This window comes from Chelonoidis abingdonii, chromosome 1, assembly GCF_003597395.2.
Source record: "Chelonoidis abingdonii isolate Lonesome George chromosome 1, CheloAbing_2.0, whole genome shotgun sequence".
Classification (NCBI taxonomy): Eukaryota; Metazoa; Chordata; order Testudines; family Testudinidae; genus Chelonoidis; species Chelonoidis abingdonii.
Genome location: NC_133769.1, coordinates 289823225 through 289844916, shown reverse-complemented (window position 1 = coordinate 289844916; position 21692 = coordinate 289823225).

Below are 21692 nucleotides of genomic sequence, written 5' to 3'. Positions count from 1 at the left end.
TAAGGAACTGGTTAAAGGGGAGACTACAATGGGTCGTACTGAAAGGTGAATTGTCAGGTTGGAAGGAGGTTACTAGAGGAGTTCCTCAGGGATCAGTTTTGGGACCAATCTTATTTAATCTTTTTATTACTGACCTTGGCACAAAAAGTGGTAATATGCTAATAAAGTTTGCGGATGACACAAAGCTGGGTGGTATTGCTAACACAGAGGAGGACCGGGGTTGTCTGCCTGCATGCATTTTTCTGAGCTTTCTCAGTGCAGGAGGACTGACCAATGTTTTGTTCATGTAAGTGTTCATAGAAGACTAGGGTCAGAAGGTCATCTAGTCCAACCCCCTGATCAAAGCAGGACCATTCCCTAGACAGATTTTTACCCTAGTTCCCTAAATGGCCCCCTCAAGGATTGAACTCACAACCCTGGATTTAGCAGGCCAAAGCTCAAACAACTGAGTTATCCCTCCCCTCCAAATGCAAATTTCAGGCCCACCAGTGGATTACCTGATGGGCCGAGTGCCACCCATGGGCCACAGGTTGGCCACCACTGCTCTAACAGCAAATTCCAAGTATGCATTATGATACAGTCTTGAATGACACGATCACAGACTATTTTTTCCACAAGACCTCTGCCTCGTTGTGCACAGAACAAACGATGCTCACTCAACAAGCAGCTATTCAGTATTCTGTTTTCTCCTCATTATTCAATGTTTGGCTGTGTGATGGTGTCTATTGGACCTTCCTGCCCTGTGCTGGAGGCATCAGCACCTGGACACTCTCCATCCAAGGAAAATCCATTCACATTGGGTGACCAATAAGACAGTCCTCCAGAGGTCTAGAAGGGCCAGGAGAAAATACTGACCAATCAAGAAGCAGCTGGCCAGTTAAGGCTTGCCTGCTTTTGTTCATGGGCAGAGCTGAGTGACAATGGGGCAGATGAGGAACTCCTCATAGTTAACTCAGAACACCACCCTGGGAGCCTCTAAGAGACAATGCTTTCCCACTCATAGGCTGTGTATAACAAAAGTTATATTAAAAGGGAAAGGGAACCCAGCATTAACTTGTGAAAACATCACAACCAGGCTTCCAAAGCTTGTAAACATAAGCAAACACCCATCTCATAATACATTGGGCAGCATCCTTTCCCTCAGTTTCCCACTATGTAGTGTGAAAATCCAACAAATGAATGTCTCTCTAACACCCAACTCCCCCTTCCCTCTGCTGCACCCCACTCACAGTTGGTTGTCGTTAGTGAAGATCCAGAGTTCAGAGGTGCGTTCACATGGATTCACTTCCCACCCCGAAAGAGATGGGGGTTTCAAGCAACATCTCCGCTGGTGCCACATGCCCCTGAAACTAGCTTGTTTCTGCTCCTGTTAGGTTTTTTGTGTCAATGACACAATTATTTAAACTATTCTGTTACCACTCTCAGTAGTTTAATATGATTTTTTTCAGGTAACTTCTGTATTAGAAGTAACATGGGGACTACACAATTATTGAATTTATTAAATATTTTACTTACAAGAGTATATGGCCTCTTCTGCACAGCTTTATCTCTGACTCATGTACTCTGCTAAATATTCAACATCAGTGATGTTGGGACTACAGAAGTGGAATTTAGCCAAATGAAGAAATGAAATATTGTATCTCCAAAAAGGATCAAGAATATTCCTTTATTTTGAACTTAGAAGGTAACAAAAGAAATTTGCACTCTTCAGTGTTCAACACACTTTGGGATGAGCTAGAAAATGTCACTTTTTTTATGTAGATTTTTCTTCTTTACACATATTTCCTCTCAGAAGTAAAGATGTCACCGAAACACAAGAGAAGAGAAGCTATCCATATATGGTCATAGTGGCAGTGTCTTGAAGATCACAAGAGTGATGGAATGGGACCTCTCTTTACCACTAGGTAAAATGATTATTTGTAAACTGTAGTTATAAATATGTGGAATTGGATATAATTTAATGTATTCCCTCTGTCATAGGTAGTTATGGAGGATTCATAGTGTAAGACAACTGTTGCACCCAGTTGATAGAGTATTTAGAGAAAAACAAGAGGTTAGGAAGATCAGAATGTAAGAGTGGTCACACATCAAGGTGTACATAGATTACAGTGTTGAACATGAATAGAAAATATTTTTTAAAACTTTGTTAGCTCCTAGAGCTAATAGGCCTTGTGGCCTAGAGGCTAGGGAATTAGATGGAGAGTCAGAAGAGCTGGTTTCTATTTCCAGCTCTGTTACTGGCTTGCTGGTGAATTTGAGCAAGTTACTTCACCTTGGTGTGCCTCATTTCCCCCGTCTCTCAAAAGGGGATAGTGATATTGACCTCCCTTTGTTGGGCACTTTGAGATCTACTTATGAAAAGTGCTATATAAGAGCTATGTGTTATGATTAACTAATGGGTGGCATTTTCAAAAGTGCTCAGTGTTGGTCTAACTTTTGTATTAATGCCAATTAGAGTCTTATCTTTGACATCAATGGGAGAAGAGGTACACCAGCTCTGAGTGTTTTTGAATATCCAATATCAAATGTTTATATTGACAAATAAATGCATTTTAATTTAAACACAATTCAGTTCTTTTGTTTATTTCTTAAGAAACTCTTGAGTCAGTGTTCCCAGGGTTCTGCTGAAATCATTATTTTTTGTTATTATTTATATTACAGTAGACCCCTAAAGGCTCAACTAGAATTGGGGACCCATTGTTGTAGGCACAAATTTTTTTTACTGCGGACAGTACCCAGATCATGAACAGTCAAACCAACTGACTCAGACTTAAACCACTGGCAACTCAACCCTAAAGACAGAGTGAGATAGAGTGCTGGTGATGCCTTAACTTGTGCTAGTACTCTGGTGAGCCAGACTATACTATCTCCAGTTTCCCCACAAGGAGCCCAGTCCAGAAGGAATCTAAGAAACAAGTCAACCCAGGCTCGGTGAAGTGGGTTAGCCAGGGCGTTCTGACAGAGTATGCCCTGAAGCTCCAACTGAGGTCCTGTCAGGGACACGTGCTGGCTCCTATCAACCAGCAATGCACCTACTAGTCCCAACTGAGTTGCAAATCCTGGGGCTTTCCCAACCACTCCCTCTGCAGCAGGCCCTCATTGATTTGGCTTGGCAGACAATTTCATTGATGCAAAGGTGACCCAGGCACTACAGATTTTCCTGCAGTCCAACCCTGTTCCAGATCTGGTAGAGATAATCAGTGGGTCCCTCTTATCATCTGGACAAGAGACTACAGAAACTTCCACTTGAAGTAATGATCCAGGGGTACTGAGACACCCTATGGTTTAGTGCCGTCTGTTCCCTGCACTTCCCTCTGATCCTGGGTATCTTATGGCTGGTCATCCACAACCCCCTTTTCTGCTGGTGTGAACTAAAAGTTGAATTCCATTCAGAATTCTGCCACCAGCACTGCTTTACCCCAGGAATTGGGCAGCATGCAGTAGGTCCCCAATGGTCACACGCCGGGATAACGGGTCAGCAGAGTCACTTATCAACTCTGGCATTCAACTTCCATCCAAATACAGTGACTACAAAGATTATTTGAAAAAGAAGAATGCTGACACCCTGCCCCTACACAGGGACTACAACTGCCCATTTGAGCTGAAAGCAGGGGCAAATATTCTGTTTAGGGGTATATATGATATGTCAAGACTGAACTAACTGTGCTGCACACTTTCCTTCAGGAAAGCCTAAACAAGGGCTTTATTCATAAATCCATGTTGCCTCTCAGGGCACCAGTCCTCTTTGTTAAAAAGAAGGATGGGAGCTCTATGTGTTGCCTATTGGATCCTAAATCAGATCACCATTAGAAACTGGTACATGTTGCCAGCGATCCCTGAGCTAATGGACTGTGTGAGTACTGCCCAGGTGTACACAAAGTTAAACCTCCAGGGGGCCTACAATCTTGTGCATGTTAGAGCTTGGGACGAATGGAAGACCATCTTTCAAATAGGCTGTGGCCACTTTTAAAGTATTTTGTGATGCCCTTTGGGTTGACAATGCACCCACGATGATCCAGCATTTTATTAAATTATTCTGGACCAACATGTGGTACCTGGTTATTTCCTTGGGCAATGCTGAACAGCATGCTATGCACATCTGTTCCATCCTGTGCCAACATGGCCTCTATATCAAAATAGAAAAATGTGTTTTCGATCAGTCCTCCATAGAATTCCTAGGATTCATCCTCTTTCCTGCTGGTATCAAAATGGACCCATGCAAGGTAAAGGCAGTCCTCAAGTAAGCAGTGCCATAGAAAGTTCGTGAAATATAGCTCTTCTTGGGGTTTACGAACTTCTATGGTAGGCTCATACTGAAATTCTAGGAATGAATTGACCCTCTCACAGCCCTGCTCTGCAAAAACACCACGTTTCTGTGGTTTCCCGAGGCCCAACAGGACCTAGAACAATTAAAATGTGACTTAATCACCACTCCCATATTGGTCCACCCCAACACTATTTAAGCCATCAACCTCAAAGCAGATGCTTCCAACTTAGTAATCAGAATCGTGCTATCCAAAAGTCACAGTCATCAACAACAGCTACATCCATTCTCCTTCTATTCCAGAAAACTTGCCCCCAACGTTCTCAACTGGGGGGAACATCAAGCCCCAAGATTGGCTGAGGGACTATATATAAACCAAGAAGTAACAACAAGAAGTTGTCTGAGCAACTAGAGAAATCCATGTCTGGCTGCTACTATGGAGCCCTCCTGTGTACCTGGCTCCTGAGCCCTGCGTTCTTGTCCTCCTAGCCCAGACTTCTGTCTACTCCCAGATCCTGCTCTCCTACACTACTCCAGGTCCCTGCTCTTCTGTCTTACCCCTGGCTCTAACCCCCAGACTGGCACCTGACACCATCTCTGGCTCTTCAGCTTGGTAACTGATGCTGTCTTTGGTTTTGACCCTTGGCTCTGACCACTAGGCCTGACTGCCACACTCTGGTCATTGCAAAGTCAGGGGGCTAACTTGTCACAAATTAGTCCCAGAATCAGGGGAGAATAAAAGTGGCTTAAAGCCATGTTTTCCCACCCTTTGGCTAAGAGCTGTGCTAGACTCACTGAGGAAGGGGAAAAGATGCTGGCCATTGATGCTAAAGCATGATTTCCATTCTAAAGAGATAAGCATGTCAAACTCCTAGATGCATAAGCAAACCAAGTATTTGTTCATCTAAATATCACTGGCTAGATTTTGAACTTGTGACTGGCAGCAAATGGTTCAATATCTGATTACAAATTTCTGAAGCCATTTGTCTGCACTGCTAGTCTAGGATCTAAAACAGATGTTTTTAAAGCTTTGTCAAATTGCAGTTATAGTTATTGATCATTGTTCAGAGTATAAAACAATGCAATATGTAAAAAAGGTGAGAATATAATACACAAAAAATGTAAACTAATAAACCACTGCCATAGTGTCAGTGAAGATACAAAATGGTCCTGGTCTAGCTTCCAGCAAACAGATCTCCACATCACAAAAATGCTGCACCACACAGATAAAAGACTGACAGGACACAAAACCCCCTCACTTTTAGAGACAGCCCCTTTAGGTTGTGTTTGAGACACTTTGGTGGGGTAGCTTTCATTGCCCACATTGTTATCAATTCTGTGGATAAACATGAGATTTCAGTCTCCATTGCTGTCACACCAGCTCCTTTCACAAGCACTTTAAAGTCACAAAGATACAAGCTGTAAGAGAAACATAGCCTGGTTTTTGAGCGGTAATATGTTCACCTCATGGGAACTGGAAACTAAACTACAGAATTGGCCTACATCAATATTAGAGAAAGGTTTAAAGATACATTAGGAGTAAACATTTTTCTATTACTTCTATCATATTATTTCTTGTGAAGGAGAGGAGAATGCAGAAAAGGAAAAGGAGATGGGCTATACAGGCCATATCATTCCATCCCCCAGCCCCACATCTACAGAGGACCAGTTCTCTAGGAGCAAAAGAGAGAGAAACCCCACTGCCCAGCATTGATGTCTCCAAAAAAGGTACTTAAAAAAAATCTTAGAAATTAAAGAGGATAATAGATTTCTGACTATCCCAATATTGTATGAATATTTGGGGCTAGGCACAGGTATTATAATATATTTCTCCAAATAAATCCAGATATTTGAGTGTTTAAGAATTGCTGCTTCCTGGAATGAAAAAGGGATTAGAGAAAGATTAGTTTTTAATGTGGCATGTAAAAGTTTATCTCTTAATAGGAAAGAAGATTCATTGCGTATATCGCTTTAGGAATTTTTATATGGAAAACAATTTCCTTATGAAAAATATTTGCCCCTCTGTTGTAAATGGACTTTTGTGTGTCACTACAGGATTGTTTTGCTAAAAACTTTTGCGAAAAAAGGTAAAAAAACAATACATAGAAGTTAAAAATACTTACCAGCTGGAAGCCAGGAAGATGCAGCAAGCGGGAGCCAGTTTCAAAATGGTCACTTTAGGGCTGGAGCTCTTTGGCAATGCCACATTTAAAGAGCCACCCACAGAAAGGCATGCTGAGAAAAACATTCTGATAACAGGGCATCCCTGTATTGGGAAGGGTTAGTGTGGATTAGCTGACCATAAAGGAAGGTGCTCCATTGTCTGTTACGTACCACTGTTGTAAAAGCATTTTATGAAACTATTACTGAGGAGTAGCAAAGGAGTTGCAAAGCCTTACTAGGACATTAAAACCAAAATAGTAATTGGCCGTCCTACTAACTCTGCCAGTGTCCTCTTAAAGTGCCAAATTTTTTCCTGTCCCTGGATCCCCACTGAGAAGATACACTAGAAAAATAGTGCATGTTAAAATAAGTGGAAGCGATAGCTAATAAGAAGCATTAAAAGAAGAAAAATCATGTTGTAAACATTCTGAGCATTAAACAAAAATTATATTAATTAGTATTATGCATTATTTGTATAATAGTAGTGCTCACTGGCTCCCATCAGTCTCCGGGACTCAAATTTCAGTTGTATCCCCTGGAATATTTTCCTTTTAAAAAATAGGTTTTGGAGAAACCATTCATTATATCAGTACGGCATTTGATCTTTATCTTCACTTAAAAAACATATTTGTAAAGTATGTAACAAGCTAACACTACTAGATTGTTTGTGTTTTTCCAGGATAAAAATGATTCATAATCAGTTAGAAATTATTTCTGTGTTTCCTTTAATGGTTTCTATCACCTTCATTAGAGTGATCACTAGACAATTCGCTACCTCATACCGTCATCTTTAATTAGCTCTCATTTCTGTTGGCTCTGAATAGTGGAAAGAGGCACTCTTCTTGTGTGTCATATAGACCCTGATTCAGCAAAGCACTTAAGCATATGCTTAACTTCAAGTGTGTAAACAATCCCATCCCTATTCTGAAAGTATTTATGCAAATACTTAACTTCTAACTTGGGGCTGAGGCCCACTTGCTTTAGTGCTTTGCTGAATTGCCCGTATGCTTAAAGTTAAGCCTGTGCTGAAGTGTTTTTCTGAACTGAGGCAGAGGAAATGTCAGTGCATGAAGTAGAAAAAGCAAAGTATGGCAGCAGAGCAAAGACTCCACTCAACATCTCATCAGTGTAACTAAGAGTTTGCTTTTGTTTTACATGTCATAATATATATTACAGAAACAGTTGTTTTATAATTCCTACAGTGGAAAACAGGAGAAGACAAAATTCGTTAAATAAATTGTGTATATAAATGATTTACTTGTCTCTAATGATAACCTGTCCAGCGCTGGTTGGAACATGATCATTTTTTCCGCAAAAAATTCCATGTCTGCCCCTGCCCCGGCACCAGAGCTTGAGTGGCACAAAGGTGGCTGAAGGTCACTTTAGTCTCCTCTTCCTCCTAGGCTGCTGCTTGTGTGCTGTATTTCAGGAAACTAAATTCAGGTTTCATGTGTTATTAGGCTTCTGTGCAAAGGACTCACAGAGATCTAGTGGTCAGGTCATTTCTGGCTGGGTTGCCTCTCTTTGACTGCATCATTTCTTGTTTGATGATTATCACTGAATACGTTGTTATTGCTTGTTAACTGTGTATTGCTAAGTCAATGAGAAGTATAGAGACATTAGATAGTAGATAAGGAATTGCTCTGTTTGGAAACTGAAGAGAATTAGGATGCCTTATCGGTCACAGAGTTTAGCTTTAAAGAGAAATACCCAAGAGAACTATTCTTAATTCTAATTGTCTCTGGTTTTGACATGATAATAGTGAGTTTGATGGAGAGGGTCAAGGGAACTCATGAGGTGGAGGATAAAGACAAATCTCCTCCCACTGAAAGCCACCTAAGAAGGAAAAAGTTGCTCAGAAAACTCAGAGGAGATGAGCTCCAGGAAGCTTCCTCTTAGGAGGCTGCACAAGTGGGAGGGAATGGTGCCTGGAAAGCCTATGGAGCCTTAGGTTCTGAAAGGACACCAGACTTTTGCACACCCTGTGTGCAGTGTTTCTCTAGCTCTGCTCTTCCTGCCAGCATAGCTCTCTTGGAGCCTGTGGAGCTTGAAACTGGAGCAACAGGAGTGGAGGGGGGAGGGAAAACAACTGAAAGAAAATGGTACTTTCACTCCCTTCTTATGTTTTTTTTAATCACATTTCCCCAGTGGAAAAAGGGGAGAGGGAGAGGAAGAAAACAAAACAACCTAAAACTTTTTGAAACAAAATGAAAATGTTCATGCCATTTTGCAAGTTCTTAGCTAATAAAACAATTCTGCTCTTCTCTGCTCCCCACAACAGGCTTTTCCTGACCTATTCTGTTCCCTTCTCCCAAAGTATCAAGGGTTGGGATGCATACATGCAAATATATTTTTGGTTGTGAGAGTGAGACGTCTAAGGAGATTGTTCAGAGCTGATGTATAAACATCTAACTATATCATGTATAAGTGATGGAGACACCCATTAAAACTTACCAAGTGAAATAAATAGTGTATTGAACCAATGAATGACTGAAGTTGCCTTTACTATAGAAGCCTGGATTTATAAAGGGGAAAGGTACTGCTGTAATAGCTAATTTTAAATGTTGTCTCAGGGAAAAGTGAGGCCCTGATACTGCAAATGCTTATGTCCTAAGGGGCTTCTCACTTTATTAAAGTTAAGCACACACTTAGGTGCTTGCAGTATATGGGCCTAAATGGGAACTGTTACTAAAATTCTTCACCAAGAAAGATTTACCTGCCTTATTCACATGTGCACCCACCCTTTCTTCTTTCCTCCTCATTTGTTATGGTGCAGAATCTGGTTTGTAAAGTATTTTATTAATCATTTGCATCAGCAATAAAAAAGGTTTGTTATTACAGAAATCTGCCCAAGGGCACCTTTAGCTAGCAACCAAAATGTTCTGAAATGTATTTTTAAATATAAATAAATATCTTTACTGAGAGGATCAAATACTTTGGACATATAAAAGGCACTGAGGTACCATGGCACTGGATACAGTAGAAGAAGATAGATAGAAAAAAATATATAGCTACAGACATGTAATATGTTAAGATAAAACCTGCTTAAATATGCATGTGCAAAAGATCTTGAAAGAGGTCCAAAGAAGCCATGATAAATCATAGATAGTACATTTTACAACCTCCTGTAAAAGAGATTTTAATAATCCCCAGGAAAAGAAATAAAAAGGGTTTCAGTTACTGTTAAGTTTGTGACACAAAGCAAGCAAAGCAATAAAAATTCAAAATGAATGCTGGTATTCTGGAGTATATACTGTTGTTCATCTGCACATAACTTCCATTGACATCAGTGGGAAATCTGTGTGTTGGCTGAGGGTGATATATGTGCAGCAGTAGGTAAACTCATATCACCTGAAGGGATTGACAGCAATCAAGTTTGTTCATCTGTACTTGCCCCAGGTTGGGAAATTTGGGTTTTGAAGGCTGGGGTGTCAAAATCCACCAACTCCCCATCCCAGGACAAGGCTGTGGGTCTGCAGCCCAGTCCCTCTGTGTCCCTCAGCTTATGAGATGGAATAGCTGCCACAGGCCTGGCCCTCTGCATTCCCTGAGCAGGGATTTTGTGTCACCGGATCTGAGTAATCATGGATCCAATTGCCTTGATCCCAACCCATCTACAACTCCGCCCCCTGTACCAGTTTGATTTGAGAAACGTGCAGGGGATGAGGACACCCCTATACACACCCCATTCAGTTCATGTCTTTCCCATCCTTCAGAAGACACCTACGGGGCTGAAGTGGTGCTGAAAACTTTGAACGGGTAAATTTCATCACAGGTAAACTGAACCCTCTGTCAGTGGTTCCTATCCTTTCTTTGCTAGCATCCCTGCTTATGATGGATTGTCCAATAAACATCTTTTCCTCCATGTCACCTCAGGCCACATTCCCCACACAGATGCCACCTGAGGAGCGTTTCTCTCTGTCCTGGTATTATTGTTTCTTTTTATTCTTAGTGTCTTATACACATGAGCTGATCAAATGCCATTGTGTTTGGGGCCACCAGTGATGCAGGGAAGGAAAGTGGATGGGTTTCCAGGAGCTGCCTGCAGTTTCAGGAACATGTTTATGATGGGAGAAAAGACAGATTCTGAGTCATGCAGCTGTTCCTCCATCCATTGCTGTTGTCTTCTGTGTTTCTGTCCCCTTCCCCCACTTATCTGGTGCTCCCCACATCATGGCCCCATTGTGCTAGGTGCTGAGCAAACATATAGTAAATCACAATCCCTGCCCCAAATGGTTTACAACATGTAATTAGTTTATATAATTTCTTATGGGAATGTAATGTTTGTGAAAGATGCTGGACTGAAAGTGCAGGACACTGAAAACTGTTTCTTCAGAGAACACATACCATATGGGCAATAACAAAGCACAGTTCCCTCTGTTGCTTTGCTAATGTGCCACTATTCTGCCTTGAGGGAAAGACCAGCAGAGTGAAAGGGAAGCTATCTCTATATATTCACTTTGTGTCCTTTATGTTTCTGTGGCTAAAGAAAGTGCCTGTCACATCTATCTCCTACAAGTACTGAATCCATCTGCACAGAGAAATGCTTGAGAGGGCTTCTTTGATGAGTATAAGACCACCATTTTCACTCAAATTGTTTATAGCTTTTCAATACAGAGAGGAACTCCCTCTTACTTCTTAGGTTTTGTGTAGGGTGTCTCAAGAGCAGACTAATTTAGGCCACTTATCTCCTTCTATACCCTTCATCAATAAGCAACAGTCCAACAGCATAACAAAGGATGAATTTACTTACACACAGAAACAGTGGTATCAAAAGAACAGGAACAAGCTATGCCAGATGAACCAAAATGCATCCTTTACTCTAACCAAGAGCCAGATTCTGCCCGTAGCTGCATGTGTGAAACTCTTATGGAAGTCAATAGGGATTCTTGGTGCATAACTGAGGACAGACCTAGGGCTTGTCTATGCACGGAGTTGCACCAGTTTAAACCAGGCTTATTTCAGTTTAGTTTAAATTAATTAGGAACAGGTCTAAACTAAAATGAAATAAGCTTCTCTGAGTAAAATAAGAGTGTCTACACTAGGGTTTGCACCAGTTTAATCATTTTAATTAAATTGATGCAAATCTGTGTGTAGGCAAGGCTTCACACGGAGCTGTGTAGCGCACACTTAACCAGGTCCTTCTAGCTGTTATCCAACAATGTGCTAGTCATATTGGCACAATATTAGTTTTCTTCCAGTCTTCTGGAATGTTCCCAGTGTTCTAAGTTTTGAAGATCTCCTGGTTATGCCAGGTGGTCTCTAGCCATACTTCCTGTCTTTCCTACGCAGTGGGATAGTTTGCTCTTGTGCCTTTTTGTGCTCTTTGAAAAACTGCCAACTGTCTTCTATTGTTTTTCCCCTTAGATTTGCTTCCCGTGGATCTTACCTACCAACTCCCTGAGTTTGCTAAAGTGTGCCTTCTTGAAATCCATTGTCTTTATTTTGCTGTTCTCCCTTCTACCATTCCTTAGAATCATGAACTATATCATTTCATGATCACTTTCACCCAAGCTGCCTTCCACTTTCAAATTCTCAACCAAGTCATCTGTATTTGTCAGAATCAAATCTAGAACAGTCTCTCCCTTAGTAGCTGTTTCCACCTTCTGAAATTAAAAAATGTCTCCAATACATTCCAAGAACTTATTGGATAATCTGTGCCCTGCTGTGTTATTTTCCCAACAGATATCTGGGTAGTTGAAGTGTCCCATCACCAAGTCCTGTGCTTTGGATGATTTTGTTAGGTGTTTAAAAATAGCGTCATCCACCTCATTTTCCTGGTTAGATGATCTGTAGTAGACCACTACCATGACATCACCCTTGTTTTTTGCTCCTTTTATGCTTACCAAGAGACTTGCAACAAGACTGTCTCCTATTTCCATCTTTTGTCTTATACTTAGCTCTCTGAGGCAGGAGCTGTCTTTTTGTTGTGTGTTTGTACAGCACCCAGCACCCTGGGGTCCTGGTCCGTGACCTTCTAGGTGCTATGGTAGTGCCAATCATAATAACAATAAGCTCTACTCTTCCTTTTATAGAGCTCACTCACTGAGCTGACAACCTAAATGCAACTTAAAGTGATTAATAATGCAACCTCCTACTGACTTTCTTACATTTTATTATTCCTTTCACCTACCAGTCTGTACTCTAGAACTCAGTCCCAAAAGATTACAGAATTTTATCAAGAGAGTTACCAAAACAACCCTTGGATATCATCTTTGGAATCTCAATGCGCTGCAAATTCCAGCTTTATTGCTGTGCTAATTAATGTAGATTGTTATGCGGACATTTGTCCGCTAGAAACTAGACTGAGAGACTGTCAACCCATTTCACACAGGCCACTGAACAGTCAGCAGATGATAATGAATTTTGGTTACTACCGACCTGGGCCAGATTTGAAGCAGTGACCCAGAGGTGAAAAACTCTACATCTCTTTACCAATCCCCTGAGCAATCCAGCCCCTGACTCATATTATGAAAAGTGGAGGAAAAAACAAACCTCAGCAGTGTGAGTTAAAGGGTCAGTGTTAACTTCAAATGTTCAAGCTTTTGTCCTTTATGCATTGCTAACATAATTATATGTAAATACCCTGTAAAGCAGACAATTATATCTACTTGTATATGAGAAACCAACTAGTCACAATAAAAAGACAAATACAGTTTCTCAAATAGTAGGAGGGCAATTTTTCCTCTGCTTCCCCTGGCTTTCATCTCCCACCATTTCCCATTGTTATAACTAGGCTGATGGGGGAGCTCTGATTAAATTTATTGCCTACAATTCTGCTTACTTGACAGCACACCTATCATGCTTTCAAAAACAAGCATCATGCCTATATATGCACAAGAGGCTCAAAAACATACATCACCTCTTTGGTGTTATATTTGGTTTTACTGATTTTTGTTTTCATAGTTGGAAGTTATATAGCTGAGGAAATTGTCAGCGTAGTGAATGACCCACTCCAGTCCCCCACTCACAAGCTTTCATGTAACCATTTCCAGGATCTTAAGCCCAACTTAACTATCTTTTAGTGGAGGACTGATGGAGATGATATGACCAGATTGTAATGAATACATGCATGTTTCAGCTTTCACTAAATGGATTCTAGGAATATAAGCAGTAGAAGGATTGCAAACTGGTGTCACAGGAATCACAGCTAAAGAATAAACATCATACAATAGAATTCATTTCCACTTTACATTAGACCTTTTGCTGTAATTCTTTATATAAAAATCTCTTTTTTTCTTGACCGTTAATACCGATAATTATATCTGTATTTCTTAAGAATATTATGAGTTGCCATTTCTGCATAGTAGCAGATTGAATTTATTCACTTTATGGATATATTATTATCACAGATAATAACTGCAGCATGATAATTATCATTAATTATTCATTTGGATTAAGAGGCAAATAGGCTTGCATTCAAGGGTCTTCCAGAGCACTGTTCATTGTTCCAGAGCCCTGTGTGCCAGTGTGACTAATTCATACTCTTTTCAGCGCCACTGTTGACATCTGACTGGTCCCATATGTATTTATTTGAAAATATTATAAAAGGAATAAGTGCATCATTTCAGGACATAACCACTAAAATAGACATATGATATCTTTTCTGCCTTTGAGTGAGGATATGCAATTTTCTGTTAAGGACTGTGTTCACAGAGCATCATTTCAATAGATCTGTATGTATGTCCTATCTTTGCATTCCTGTGTCATATTATTTAAGCTTATATAAGCCAATGTATTTACATAATAGCTTTTAGCACAAATAGTATTGTGTTAAGCTGTACCATTTGTCACTCACTGAATATAATGTTAGCAGAATTGTTTTTAATCCACTTTGAAGCAGATCTAAGTTTAATGTGCAAGGATCTTCTCAGTGTAAGGCTAGAAAAATCCAAGAGAGGGGGAGAAAATCAAAAAGAAGGGGGGATGGGAGGATGAAAACGGAACAATAAATAATATAAATGCTAATTCCTTTATGTGGCTTTCATCCTATACTTTTTAATGAGCCACATTATCTCTTGATAATCTTTGCTTCATATCTAACAAAATGTCTCGAAGATAGTAACATGATCATTTGAGGACCACCATGACAGATCCAATATGCACTGCGTAATAAATTTCACTCTGGTTTTTATAGCTCTGAGAATGCACTTACATATGACCACAGTGATTTACTATTTCTGCTTCCAATTATGATACATTTTCATTGTTAATATTTTTTGCAAGGTTTCAATGACATTTGATATGACTCATTCTATAACAGTCTGGAGCATTTCTTCTCTAGCTCTAGTTTTGCTTGTTCGACTGTTCCTTGGCTTTTCTGGGAGGTCTCACCTATGGAGCCAGTGAAGTTATTCTGAAGCTTCCGTTTTGGGTCTAATGGTCTTTACTGGATGTAAGCAGGGGGGTGGGGGAGAGGAGAGAAAAGAAGACCAGACAGATAAAGAGACTGCAAAGGAAAATGAGCCATAAAGCTATTAAATGGAAAAATATTATGTATAAATGCCATTTAAAGGTTGCAAATTTCAACATAAAAATATTCCCCCAAAACAGGAAATGTAAAAGCTAAGTTTCTCATTGCAATATCCATTTGCTCATGTTGCAGATTTATAGCATTGTCAACATCAAGCTCGGCTGTTAAATGTTTGCCCTTAATACACAGGTCCTTTACCAGAAGAGATGGCAGGGAAAACATTTGCTCAATAGAAGCAGTCAAACTACTTGCTCAATAGAAGCAATCAGACTCACTCAGAACAGTGCAGTGATAGACAGATGTCTAGCAAGAAAGGAGATGGGATATAAAGGCAATTATATATTGACGCAATAGCTGTGAAACCTCCAATAAACAGTGATGAAACCAGCAAACCTCACTCCATACTGATACCTAGTAAAGAGTGTCTTCTTGGATTCAAGAACAAGAACATTGTTTAATGGAACCGAAGCTGACTGGGAATGATACTGTGTTGATGAATAGCCTATAAATATTAGAGATAGAAAGAATAGTTAAATTAAGTAGGAAAGAACAGGGCAGAGAAGAGACACTGGATGAACCAACCAGCCTACAGTATTATTATTATTTATAGGTTGTGTTGCTGTAGCATCTAGAGGCCGGTGGTCCATTGTGGTAGGCACTGTACAAACATATAACTAAGAGTTTAGAATCTACAGTCATAGAAGTGGACCACCTCATGTGTGCCCATCTTCAAGAATAAGAAAAATAGAGGTCAAATAACACCCCAGGACATGAATGCAGTGAGCCACTGCCTGACCAAATTCATTTCATGTCTCGTGTCAAACTGAGTGCAGGGTCAAGCTAGGCACTTACCCTGGTGTTACACCATGGAAGTCACCCCACTGCACCCCACTGCAGTCAGGCATGATGCCATGGGTGAGTCCTGCCTCAATTTCCCCTCATCCAAAGTATAAATAAGTCCAAGCAGGCCTTTCCAGTACTTAAGAGCACCCTGTTGGAAGGTCTCATTTATTTAACAGAAAAGGGCAACACAAAACATAAGCGAAGCCTTCAGTCACCTACTCTGCCGGAAGCCCCTCTACTTCTGCAAAATGTTCTGCTGGCACTTTTCCCCCTGACAGTTAATTGTTCTTTGCTGAGTAAATCCCTAGTGGCTCCCCAGAATGTCCCACACCCAGTTCATTCTCCTGACCTGTTTCTATCACTTCCCTAGGAGTGCTTTCTCTCTGGGACTGCTCCTCTCTCCGCAAGCCTCTTCTCTACAGAAGCACCTTCTTCTGGGGAGTAGCTTCTAACCAGCTCTCCTGAGGAGTCTGTCTCCTTAGGCGCTTCCTCTGTTCCTCATGTTCCTTAACTAATTAACTGCCTCCCCGCCACCTAGGCAATTAAGTAATTACAGTGGGTATATGTTGGCTCATTCTCATAAGTGGACCCTGTTACAGGTAGTCTGGGTGTCTGACCTCCTAAGAGGGCTAGCTACCCTGTGACATATTTCCCCCCCCCCCCCCCCCCCCCCCCCCCCCCCCCCCCCCCCCCCCCCCCCCTCAAACCCCCTTGCACCCCCCAAAAAAACCCCCCGCACACACACACACACACACAGAGGCCAAGATTTTTCCAGGCCAAGATTCAGTATCTGCCCGTGACTATATGGATTCAACCTGAGTGGCCCTATTCATCACCTTCTCTAGAACTGCAAGCCTGTCTACCTCTCATGATCATTTCTTCCAGCCAGGGGAGCACTTCTTGCTTGGCTGACTCAAGGAAGTCTGCAAGCCCTTTTTCTATTCTCATCAGTGAAGTACAACGATACTAGAAGTTGTATTCCTTAAACTCCTATGTCAGTTGTGTGGTGAATGAACTTTCCCATAGTCTTTGGTACATCATAATTCAAAACAAATTGCACATCTCCTAAGTCTAGTCCTCTGACCACATCAGAGGTAATCAACAGCCCTGTGCTCTCATCATTGGCAAACTTGCATAAGGCTGCTTCTTAGTCTTCTTGGCCTTCCAGCCTTCCAGGATATATTTGCAGGCACACTCTTCAGAGTAAGGATCATCCTTCATCCAGCTTAACTCCCCATTAGGATTTCTAATTATTACCCATCACATCTTTTTTCCCATGGCCTTCTGTAAAGAGCTTATAAAAGCCCATTTCTGATCCTCTTGAGCCCACATCATGTTGTGAGTCATGTTATCCACTGGAAAATCACCTTTATTCTCCTTCCCTGAGAAGTTCATCTTTATTTTTAGGCTGAAATTCATGTAGCTTCCCTTTAATTAAGGTCTTGTACAGTTGTTTCCAAATCTTTGGTCAGAGAGAGGAGCCTCGGCCCTTCCTTTTGTACTTCAGCTCCTTCTTGGCATGCTTTTCTTCCTCTCTCACTCTCACTCTCATATGCAAATGTCAGAGCTTGATATCCAGGTTCCATAACCAGAGGAGGACATCTAATTTTCTCCCTGACTTGCAGGATGAATCCTCAGTTGCTAATCATTTGTTGGATGAACCAAACCAATGACTTGCCGAAATATGTACATGCTGATGATATCTTTATTGCTGACACTGGAGATGACTTCCACAGGGTTGAAGAAAATGTTAGCCAAGACATGGATACTTTGACTACCTACTTCCTAGCAATGGAGACTAATTCTCAATGAAAATAAGGTAGTATTTCCTCTAGCCCTTATAAAGCTACCTTCAACCCTTTGGTCCTGTAGAGCATCACATTTTGCCATGATTACTGCTTTGACCCTGTCAGCTGCAGCAACCTTGTCTTCAGCGGAATGGTATACCTTGCTGCCCATCTGATCTTTTATCTGAAGGAGTCTTTCTTTTTCTTTCTGACTAATTCCAGCTTTTTCTCCAAGGCAGTCCCCTCAGCCTCTAGGTCCTAAGAGGGCAGCTACCCCATGACAGGTGAGCATTGACACTTGTGCTCTGCTTTGGTCACTGTCCATTCAGAAGGTAGAGATTCAGAAGGAAGGTTGATTCTTTATAATTATAAGTTCTTTCAGGTGGGAAACATCTTTTGTTCTGTGTTTTTACAACAGCTCGCTCAATGTGGCCTGGTCCATGACTAGAGCCCCACTGGGAGCTACAGTAATACATGTATAGAGTAAAATAAATAAATAAATAGATAAATAAATAAATAAATAAATAAATAAATAATATGACCTTTAAGAACCTTCCAGAGGAGCAGGAGGAGAATGGTGGCAGGTCTAGTTCTAGGTTTTTCAGTGCATCTTGTGAAATCAGATGTGTGGGTCCTTGCACTACTGGGAAGAGTTTCTTCTTGAGGTCCCTTTTTCTATGCATTAGACCACTATGAGCAAGGATCTTTTCACACCATAGTACTGCACAGCATTGCATAACTTAATTGTAGGGAAAGTAATAGTAATTTCTGCTGCATAAGTATAGTGTTTGCAGGTAGTATAGGATATGGGCCTGACCCTGTTGCCCTTCACCTTTGTGTAGTCATTTCCACTAATGTGAATTCAGAGCAATGTGCATGTAAATCCTTCCAAATCAGAAGGGTAACTTTTTATCTCCATTTTGCATTTATGAAATAAAAAGGGAAGCACAGAAACTAGAGAGAGAAGGGGCAGAAATATTGAAAGGAAGGAGAATAGACAATAAGGAATGTGTGGAAATATAAGGCGAAATTATACTCTTAGGGTACGTCTATACTACCTGCCAGATCGGCGAGTGTTCGCTGTATCGAGGGTCAATTTATCGCATCTCGTCTGGACACAATAAATTGATCCTCTAATCGATGCCTCTACTTCACCTCGGCAGGAGTAATAAGCATAGTCAATGGGGGAGCTGCGGCAGTCAACTTCTACCCTGAGGACAGCCAGGTAAGTCGAACTAAGATACTTCGACTTCAGCTACACCATAGGTTGCCTACTCCTGGTCTGCTGAGTTGAGTGGGGCATGGGCTCATCCTAAACTGTTTTGCTGAATAGGAATAGGTTTAAGCATATGCTTACAGTTGATCGTGAGCTTACATGCTACCCTGAATTGAGGTCTGTATGAGAACAAAGTGGTATTACATATAATACATTAAAAGGCAAAAGTTGGTTCATTTCGTACTACCTGTGTCGGGCTGCTTCTTTGGGGAAAGTACTTCAGTGGAGTTCTTCCACATAACAAACATTGCTGTGATGATGTATGGCTGGAAACATTAGACTATTAGATGAATGCCAAACAGTGACTGGGCATGTCTGGGCTCTGAATTTTCCATAAGTGTAAAGCAGATAGCAAAGGAAAGTATTCCAAAGCTGTACATTTTCCACATTCACAAGCGCTTACTTTTTGAGAACCATTTTGCATATTGCTAGTTTTTTATTCCACCCTCCCCTCCCCCGCACCAGTATCTGTCAATCAAACTTATTAGGAAAGGTTTTTTTAATTTATTTATGGGAAGATATATTTACAGGATAATTCAGTTAAGCTTGGCAGCTTTTTTGCAGTAGGACCCCGAAGACACATTACTCTGTGCACAACAATATAATATACACCTGAGATGCACACATATACTCATAACATTTGTTAGTCATCTGAAGTGCACAGTGATCAGGTATTCAGTATGCTCTAATTCTCTATTTAAATATTATGAAGGTAGATTGTTGTAATTCAATAGAGCAAGAATGGCACATTACCATAACTGCTACTTCTTTAAATGGTCATTATAATTTGACTGGCACAGTTTAAACTTCTTCATAAAGTAAGTAAGATCAACTTTATGTCTACATTAATACAACCCTTTTGCCAGGTGGGTCTTCATATTGCATGTAAGCCATTATAGTTTAGGTTATTGAGTTTAAGCTCTTTTCTTTGCAGCTAAGAACAGTTGTTACTATCTTCGAGCAAAATTACCCTCCTGGACCACCTGCAAATCTAAATTCCAATATTCTGGTCTCTGACTGGAAACTCAATACAGAACTGCAAATAGAATTTTAAACTTATAATTTATATTAAATAAAGTTCTCCTTTAAAAATCTATAGCTATTGTTATCTTCTTTTAAATGGTTATGTTTAAAGACTGCCTTGTGCTTTTACAGGTAAATTATTAATCTGCTGCAATGCTCAGGGTATTAGCACTGGGAAGCTCTAACACACAAATTCAGGAGCAGATCCAGAATGCATTAACTCTTCACTTCTGTTAGCTGCTGCAGTAGCATGCAGCTGTGAGGGTTCATTAGAAAGTTGGTACAGTACTTCCAAAAGAATGGCCCACTCCCTAGTAAATGGAGCTGCAGTGGAAGTGCATTTTTCTCCATATATCTAGTATATTAAGCATCTCTGAAGTAGATAAAAAAAGTCATAACAAAAAAGGGAATAGGCCAAGGACTGATGATGATGAGAGTTTAAATAAAGTTAAACAAACAGAATATCCTACAGCTGCAGTGTATATGGAGAGGGAGAGAGAGAGAAGGTCAATCTGACCTGCCATTGCAGATTTCATTCCATTCCCAGAATTAATGAAACCTACATTCCCCTTTCATTTTAATTAGGAGAAGAATACCTTCTTTAATCTTTTGTGGCGTGTTACCAGTATTATAATACCCATTTCCTTTCACCCTCAGAGGTGACTGAAATGCAGTGACGATGAAGTGAAAAATGATCCCTATAGCGACAGAGTTTGTAGATCTGGGTGCATTGTGCCTTCTTTAGATGATCAGTCATGTTTTGCAGTGTCTTCCATTTTCCGGGTCCATTTTCCACCACCATTTAAGGAATAAACAGTCCCATTGGCAAGGTACATTCATGAGTAACCATGGGAAAAGAACTTTGCATTAGTACGCCTGAATACTGATGAGCTTGCATAATCATCCAATCCAGGAAGAAAATACCAAGTGACTTATGATGAATTACAACTAACTTAGGCCACAGTTCAGAAAGGTACTCAAATACATGACTAACTTTATGTATTTGAGTAGTCACTGATTTCAGTGGCACTGCTCATGTGCTTAACTTTAGTAACATGCTTAAGCACCTTGTTAAATCAGGACCCCAGAGAAGCTGGCTAAGAATATTCACGGAGCACTGTTTGTGATCAATCTAGAGCATTACAAAGTTCACTAAAAAAATTCATTGAATTTTTAAAGCAATAGTGATCTCTTTGTAGCTGAGCAGAGAGGTTAAATTCATTGAATAAGTTACTCATTGTGAATTATTCACTCAGCTTTAATAGTTAGTAATTCTATGACGTGCTTTGCTAAAGAAAAGTCCTGTATAAATCAATCCATAGTATTGATATGTAGGATTTCATCATGGGAAATTTTTTTCTCCTTTGTGATCTGATTTTCAGTAAATTGTGCCACCTTGACACTAACCACCCTGGTGTGTTCCTTCTTCTAGTCATTGCTGCTCCAACCAGTCCATCACATTGCTACAGCTATGGCATGCAGACATTAGACCTCATTCTCTCTCATGCTGATTTACGCCATTGACCACAATGGAATTGCTTGATTAGACCTTTCGCATCCGCTTTATAAATCCAAAATATCTAAGTAATGAACATGAATAACTACAGTGTTACCTACAATCAAATCCCAGTTATACCCTCAGTAAATTAGGAGCATATATTATTCATGCTGATAGGACGTAAATGTGTACTAGGTTCTTTTCAATCGTAAAATAAGGACTCCAAAGTGCTTATAGTCTAAGGCCCTGATAATCCAAACACTTAGGCACAACTTAGCTTTATGCATATGACTTGTCCCATAGATCCCCCTTTTCCTTTCTCCCCTTCTTCCCAACCCTTGTTAATTCACTCAGGGACTTATCCT